At 44.5% G+C, this 8,602-nt stretch overlaps 1 pseudogene; it reads right to left on the reverse strand.

Annotated features, from left to right (window-relative positions):
• Positions 1 to 5,996: 5,996 nt before the first annotated feature.
• On the reverse strand, positions 5,997 to 6,929 carry LOC105520460 (annotated as a pseudogene).
• Positions 6,930 to 8,602: the final 1,673 nt, after the last annotated feature.

Here is an 8,602-nt window from a genome sequence, read left to right on the forward strand (position 1 = left end):
CAACATGGTGAAACTCTACAAAAAATGCAAAAATGGCCGGATGTGGTGACTCACACGTGAAGTCCCAGCATTTTGGGAGGCAGAGGCAGGCAGATAACCTGAGGTCAGGAGTTCGAGATCAGCCTGACCAACACGGAGAAATCCCATCTCTACTAAAAATTTAAAATAGCTGGGTGTGGTGGCACATGCCTGTAATCCCAGCTACTCGGGAAGCTGAGGCAGGAGGATCGCTTGAACTCAGGAGGCAGAGGTTGTGGTGAGCTGAGATGGCGCCATTGCACTCCACCCTGGGCAACAAGAGTGAAACTTGGCAGAAAAAAAAAAAAAAATAGCCAGGCATGGTGGCACATGACTTTAGTCCCAGCTACTTGGTGGGCTGAGGCAGGAGAATCACTTGAACCTGGGAGGCAGAGGTTGCAGTGAGCCGAGATCATGCCACTGCACTCTAGCCTGGGCAACAGAGCAAGACAGTGTCTCAAAAAAAAAAAAAAAAAAAAGAGAAAAGAAAGAAATATTTTAAATTGAAATAATAATTTTAAAATAGTTTAAATACAACCTATCACAATGTGTAGGACAGAGCCAGAATAGTGCTTAGTTGGAATTTACTGTCTTAATGAATAAACTAGAAGAAAAGTTCAAAGCTATAAATATTTCCATCTGAAAATGCTAGAAAAATGAGACCAAATTTAACCCAAAGAGAAACAATCTTTATACAAACTCTTTCCTCCTCCCGACTCTCTATCAGGCATTCCAGATCTATCACAAACTGGGAGGGTAAGTGACAGAAAAACTTCAGGCCGTTGATCTGGGATTCCCCTAGATGGGGTTCAGGGACCCCTTCCTTCTTACTCCAGAATTTATCACGTTATAGTTTCTTTGACCTATTTGGTCTTCCCTACTGGTCTTGTACGTTTTCAGGACTGGGGTCCAATCTCAACCATCTTTGTATCCCCAGCACCAATCAGAGTAACTGACACAGTGCAGACACTCAACAGTGCATGTGGTATAAATGAACAGCTATGCACTTCACTGCAGGTAACCTGTGACTCAATTGCAGAAAGATGTTACAGGTTGTAGGGTTTGAGGGAATGGTGACTGCATCCATGAAGGCACCATCTAAGACAGCCAGTTTTGGGAAAAGGTGATCTCTGGTGTGACAAGTTGAGACCTCTGGCTTTTTGTTCCATTTGTTTTGTTTCTCACTGTCTTGACATCCTTCTTGGAAAAACCTTTAACATGCACGAGTGGCACATAATACTTGCTTTTGTCTCTCCAAGGCAAATAATGTCAGTCCCTGGTGATCCAGGGATCATAAACTAGGCTATGCTCTAATAAGGACATCACCCGTATGATGGAAGGATTAACTCCTGGCCATTCTATTTTAATATACCCTGGGATTTTACTGGCTTAAGAATACTGCAAAATGGTGAAGCTGGTGTTCCTTCTATACTTATGTCCCTTTTAAAGAGATGTGTCTTTTTCTTGCTGTTGGAGCTGATAACTATTAAGGACCCCTGATTAATAGCCCAGATGAGCCAGATGTGGTGGGGCACGCCTGTAATCCCAGCACTTTGGGAGGTAGAAGCAGGTGGATCATCTGAAGCCCGGAGTTCAAGACCAGCCTTGCCAATGTGGTGAAACCCTGTCTCCACAAAAAAATACAAAATTTAACTGGACGTGGTGGTGAGCACCTGTGGCCCCAGCTACTTGGCAGGGTGAGATGGGAGGATAGATTGGGCCCAGGAGGTTGAGGCTGCAGTGAGCCATGATCGTGCCACTGCATTCCAGCCTGGGGTACAAAGCTAAATCCTGCCTGAAATAGTAATACTAATAATTTTAAAAAGCCCAGACAAAGTGAGACATACAGCAAATGTCCTTTGTAATACAGAGTAGAAATCAAGCCATAGGAAGCAGCTGAGAGAAGGTTTAATGAGATGGAAGCGTGCAAGAGTGCTTTTCAAGTACATAGGGAAGTAAAGAAGAAAACAAATACTTGTTGAGTGCCCACTGGGCTCCTGGTACTCTGAGGCTATTTGCTACACATGTTAATTTCCGAAATGAGAAGGAGGAAGAAGCCTGTTTTATGATATTCTAAAAATTAAGGTCTCAGGTCATTAGGTAAAAATTACAGGGACACAGGGTCTATTTTTTCTCCTGATTACCATTAGTTGATTACAGAAAATTTGAAAAACAAGCACAAAGAAGACAAATTATCACCTGTGATTGTACCCTCCAGAGATAAATGTTACAAAAATTTATTTTATTATGCGTATTTTTTATTATAAAGTTGAAGTCATGCAAAATATACTAACTTATAGCTTTCTTTTTGCCATTTAACCGCTGTAATCGTTTTTCTCATGTTGTGAATTATCCTTCATTTTGTGTTCTATTTCCACAAGTCAATGTGCTACATTTTACAACTGAGGCTCCACCGCTGGACACTTAGGTTGTTTCCAAGGTTTCACTTAGTGATGTTATTGACAGGAGTGATGTTATTGACAGGAGTGATGTTATTGACAGGAGTGATGTTACTGACAGGAGTCATAGGACCCTGGAGGCTGGTCTGGGGAAACATACTGGATGAGCAAGTGAGAGAAGAAAATGTGTTTAGCCTGGGAAAGTCACAGCTTTCTTCAAACGTTTGAGGGCTGTCATTTGAAAGAACAGTGAGACTTGGTCCGTGTGGTCTCAAATGGGAAGATTTAGAAACTGGGTGGAAAGCGTGGGAAGAAGATCCATTCACAGAATGCAAAGGCAAATTTCCTATAGTGGAAGTAACCGAAGAAGGTCTCTGCAGCTTTAGGAGGCAGTGAGTTACCGGTTAGTGAAGACACTCAAATATAGGCAAAGAAAAATAATAACTTACAGGAATGTAATGGGTTAAATGTGTTTACAGCAGAAAGACCTGAGTGTTTTGAGAACATGGAAGAAGTTATGCATTTGTTTATTTATTTATTTGAGATGGAGTCTTGCTCTGTCGCCCAGATTGGAGTGCAGTGGTGTGATCTCGACTCACTGCAACCTCTGCCTCCCAGGTTCAAGTGATTCTCCTGCCTCAGCCTCCTGAGTCGCTGGAATTACAGGTGCCCACCACCACGCTTGGCTAATTTTTGTATTTTTAGTAGAGACAGGTTTCACCATGTTGGCTAGGCTGATCTCGAATTCCTGGCCTTAAGTGATCCACCCGCCTCGGCCTCCCAAAGTGCTGAGATTACCGGCATGAGCCACTGTGCCTGGCCTTTTATTTATTTTTGAAAGGGGAAAGGGTCTTGGGAAAGGCTTCAAAAGTTAAAATTTGAATCGAATCAAATCCTCTTATTATTTACCTCGGGGCCCAATATTTACACAATGACTTATAGTTCACAAAGGATTAAAGACTTCCCTGAAAGGATGAGGAAACAAATTCAGAAAGTGTAAGTACACTACCCCAGTTCCTATGGTAAGGAGGTGGTTGAGAATTCCCCATGTTCTGTGTCCCAACAACCACTCTTTTTTCCAATTGCTATTATTGTTGCTATTATCAAGCTCGCCAATCCTTTCTAAAACATCCAGACTTGCAAGACATTGTCTGTGCCCTGCTTCATTACAATAAAATGAAAACGTCTCAAATGATTAATATGAACAAAATGTCATTGTTGTCAGGTAAGTTTTCCTGCATGGAAATTCCATACCCTTTCTTTCCCACAGCAGCCACTGGATGATTAGGGTTTATGATATGTAAGGATTGGGCTCCCCCCAACTCCAGCATCTATGTGTGAGTCTGTGATGTCTCTGCTTGCCTTCTGCTCGGGGCGGGCCTCCTTCCCTGGAGGTCTGAGAGCCCTGAATGAATGTGCTTCCCACATTAGCCCTATGTCTCACAGATGCCATCCATTCTGTCAACTCAGGACCCCGGCAAGCTGGGCTTCCACCCTCCACTCTACCTGTGCAGCTGCAAAGTTCATAGTCCACGAATGTGTTCCTGTTTCCAGGGTCTCCCCTGAACCCTGGCCTCCACCCCAGTTCTTCTGGGCTAGACAAGCTAGAAGAAAATGTGGAGGTCCCCTTTTGGCTACAGGAGGGGGCTGTCACCACCCTCAGGAAACCAGCTCCCTTCTGCCCCTGCCGGGATGTCCCTTCCCATCCAACCTTTCTAGCAAAAGCAAATCAGGTTTCTGTGACATGACCCACCCATCCAAAAGGCACCCTCATCCAGCACTCCGCTAAAGCCACCGCAGCCATCTGTGGGACTGACAGCCCTCCCACCGAACAGCCCTCCCTATCTTCAGGAAGCCGGTGTCCATGCTGGGAGCGAGAGGAAGGCCGGATGCAGATGGCCACCTCTTTCAACTCCAGAGTGAAGTGTACTCCTCTTGCTTTTAACCATTTCCTGGATTTAATTGCCTGCCTACTCCGTCCTGCCCTTGCTGTTTTGCAATTCCCTGGTGACTCTGTTCTTGCAAAAACATTCATTTGGTGATCGGTAGATACCAGTCACTGGGCAAAGCACTGAGAATAAAAATTCCCTGGGGGCTAGGTTTGTATTCCTGGAGGGTTTCCATTTCTCCTAGTGCATGGAAGAAGCAACCTACCGTGAAAATACAGAGATAAGTGCCTTGACAAGCAAATGACGCTTTCCTGGAGACAGCAGAGGAGATAAGAATGGGTTGTGTTCTGGGAGCGTAAAGTGGTGGACCCAGAGCAGAGAAGGCCCGAGAGGTCAGATCATGAAGGGATTCGGCACCAAACTAACATGTAAGAATGTTATCCCCAAAACAAAAACTTAGAGTCTTTTAAGCTTTTCAGTGGGCAGTGATGTGATACCCAACTGTAGAGTCCCACGAAGCCTTGAGGAACAGGGTGAAGGACAAAGGAGTCAGGGAGGCTGGTGGGAGGCTTGGACTGTTAATTTTACTCTTTTCTGTTCTGTTTGGATGTTTCAACCACATACTTGATTTTCTTGAAAATAAACAAGCCAGGCACAGTGGCTCACACCTGTAATCCCAACACTTTGGGAAGCCGAGGCGGGTGGATCACCTGAGGTCAGGAGCTCAAGACCAGTCTGGCCAACATGGTGAAACCTCATCTCTATTAATACAAAACTTAGCTGGAGGTAGTGGTGCATGCCTGTAATCCCAGCTACTTGGGAGGCTGAGGCAGAAGAATTGCTGGAACCTGGGAGGCGGAGGTTGTAGTGAGCCGAGATCATGCCACTGTTCCAGCCTGGGAGACAGAGCGAGACTCTGTCTCAATCAATCAATCAATCAATCAATCAATCAATAAGGAAACAAATGGTCATGGCCGGGTGTGGTGCCTCATGCCTGTAATTTCAACACTTTGGGAGGCTGAGGTGGGAGGATAGCTTGAGCCTAGGAGTTTGAGACCAGCCTGGGCAACATGGGGAGACCCCCATCTCTACCAAAAATTTAAAAAATTAGCTGGGGGTTATGCATGCCTGTGGTCCCAGCTACTTGAGAGGCTGAGGTGGGATGATTGCTTAACCCAGGAGTTAGAGGCTGCAGTGAGTTATGATCATACCACTGCACTCCAGCCTGGGTGACAGAGCAAAACCTTGTCTCAATAAAAAAGAAAGAAAAAGAAAATAAACAGTCATTATACGAAAAATAGGATTAGTGGATCCTTTGGTTTTATTCTTTTTTTTTTTTTTTCAAGTTCACGAAAGCACTTTTTGAGGCAAAGAGAAGTCTTGCCAAAAGGATTACCAGCTCCAAGAAGTTAAAACTCAACTGTTAATGACACTATTTAGACCATGTAGATTTTGCTTCTCCTTGGTCAGAAAAGGGTATTCAGGTTGAGAAGGGCAAAGCAAACTGGAAGAGACTTCTACTCTACTGATGCTGCTCTTCAGATCCAACCTAAACTAGACAAAGCTTCACTGGTCCATCTACAGGTTGCTGTCCTACTGCTGAGGGACCCGGGCCATGTTACATTTGCAAGAAAAATGAGGCAAGAAAAACAGGTGTAGGTCGCTTGGGGATGAGCAGGCACCCACAGCTTCAACACTTTTCGTGGAAGGGGTGATCCTTGTGGGAGGCACAGCTTAAGGTGCACACCCTTCCAGTTCCTGTTGTAGCTATTCAAGGTGGTCATATTCTGGATGCTCATTCAAAGTCAAAGGCCTCAAAGTTCTCAGCAATGTGTTCCAGTGTCACAGACTTGGGGATCACCACCAAGTTCCTCTGCATGGAGAACTAGATCAGAACCTGGGCTGCAGTTTTATTGTGCTTGGCTGCGATCGCCTCGATCCTGGGATCCTCAGCAGGGAACGGTCCTCAGGCTTGGCCCAGGGCCTGCTAGGAGAGCCAAGGGGGCTATGGGCAGTCGCCATGCTGCCTCTGGACTGGCAGTACTGGGTTAACTACTCCTGAGTTAGGTACGGGTGACCCGCTGGCTTACACTTGAAGCCAGGTTTGTTTAAGATCCTTTTGACCTGGAGATGGTTGAAGTCGGAGATGCCAATAGCTTTCATCAGCTCTTCATCCACCAGCTCTTCCATGGCCGCCCCTGTGTCCACAATGTTGGTGTCACTGGGACCATGTTGCCTGACTCATCCAATAGGAAAAATCCCTTCCCAGGCTTAAAGCCAGTGGGACAGTGAATGAGGTGGAGGTGCAGGCAGTCCAGCTTCCGGGCGCTGAGTATCTTCTGGCAGGCTTCTCTCCCCAGGCCCTTCCCATGGGTCGTGCACTATAGCTTGCGAATGACGCAGAGCTCCTCAAGTTTACCACCTGCTCCCTGAGCTGCTCCTGCATGCCCACCCCGACCAACGCATTCTTGTTCTGGTACACGGGGGTGCAGTCAATGCAGTGATACCCAATGTCGACTGTCACCCTTACAGCCTCGGTCACCTGGCCTGGAGGGAGCTTCCAGGTGTCTAGCCCCAGGATGGGCATCTTGGCGCCGTTGTTGAGCACAGGTTGGCTGACCATGGCCACTGTGCTTCCCAGACCCCCTCCTGAAACCATCTGTCTTCTTCTTTATGCTTTTTATGTTATCTATTTACAAAGGAAATATAAAAATGGATTTTTGCTTTTAAAAGTTTGGAAGCAAATCAGGAGATGGGAGTGAACAGATAACGTTTGCTGTCCTTCATAAATGGATGTTTTGCTATCTGTCTGTAACCTTATGCTGCAAAGACTGTATTTGGGACATAGAAGTTAATAGACTCAGTCATGCAGAGGTCCTGTCTAGACCTCTGCTTAATGAGAATGCCCAAATTTGTAGTTTCTCAAACTGGGTGTTACATGAGTGAGCTGGCAACTGTGCAAGGACACTTTGGTTTGAGAAACACTGCTGTAATAGCCTTAGCTAGCTACATGGTAATCACTAACATTAATGTATCTCTTCAGGGGAACTTTCTTTTTCTAGCTTAGCTGACTACAACAATCTTTCCTTTGGTACTGGGGAAATTCCATCCACCTTACATTGAGGAAAAAAAAAACCAAACATTTCCCACTTCTATACAAATCACTGAACAGTGTCCCCTAAAGTTTTGTGGTAGGTGGAATAAAATGCAGGAAAATAGAGAAAAAAAAAATAGCAGAAGCTCATCATTCATTTATAAATACAAAACAGGTGAAATACGCAGTGGCTCACACCTGTAATCCCAGCACTTCAAGGGGCTAAGATGGGGGGATCACTTAAGGCCAGGAGTTTGAGATCACCCTGGGCAACATATCCAGATCCTGTCTCTATAAAAAAATTTTTTTTAATAAAAAAAATCAGCTGGACATGGTGAGGCATACCTGTAGTCCTAGGTACTTGGGAGCCTGAGGTGGAAGGATTGCTTGAGCCCAGGACGTCGAGGCTTCAGTAAGCCATGATTGTGCTACAGCACTCCAGCTCGGGCAACAGAGTTAAGATCTCGTCTCAAAAAAATCAAAAACCAAAAACCAACCAAACAACAAAAAACCACCTCCAATCCTAACCAAACCAAATCAAACAGTATTTATAATATGCCAGATATGGTGCTTGTGATACAAAGATGAAAATATAGGATCCTTGCCCTAAAAGCACTTCTAGTTTAGAAACAGACATGGAAATACAATATAACAAAATAGTACTAATGCTATAACAATTATAAACATATTTTGCATTGAATTGAAACAAAAATAGGAAAAATGCTGAAAATGGTAGAAGTGTGCAGATCAATAAATACTACAGAAATATTAAAAGATGTTCACTACGTACTTAGATTAAAAAGCCAAGAAAATAAGCCAAAACTCTCAAGAACTGTTGAGCTAATGGGCCAATGCAGAAAGTGATCTTTGTAGAACTCTGTGCCTCCTGTCTAATTTTAAATTGCATGTACTTAATTGTTTTTCAGTTTCATTAGGGCATTTTCCTCAACCTGTTAATTTTGAGGAAGCTATTATATACATATGAATCAATATATAAAAGTGGATTTCTTTTCAAGTCTTGCCAAAATGTTGCAAAATACGATTTTTTTTTTTTTTTTTTGAGACGGAGTCTGACTCTGTCGCCCAGGCTGGAGTGCAGTAGCACCATCCATGTTGGTTCACTGCAACTTCTGCCTCCTGGGTTCAAGCAATTCTCTTGCCTCAGCCTCCACAGTAGCTGGGACTACAGGCACCTGCCATGA

The sequence above is a fragment of the Colobus angolensis genome, unplaced genomic scaffold, assembly GCF_000951035.1.
Source record: "Colobus angolensis palliatus isolate OR3802 unplaced genomic scaffold, Cang.pa_1.0 Scaffold38, whole genome shotgun sequence".
NCBI classification, from domain to species: Eukaryota; Metazoa; Chordata; class Mammalia; order Primates; family Cercopithecidae; genus Colobus; species Colobus angolensis.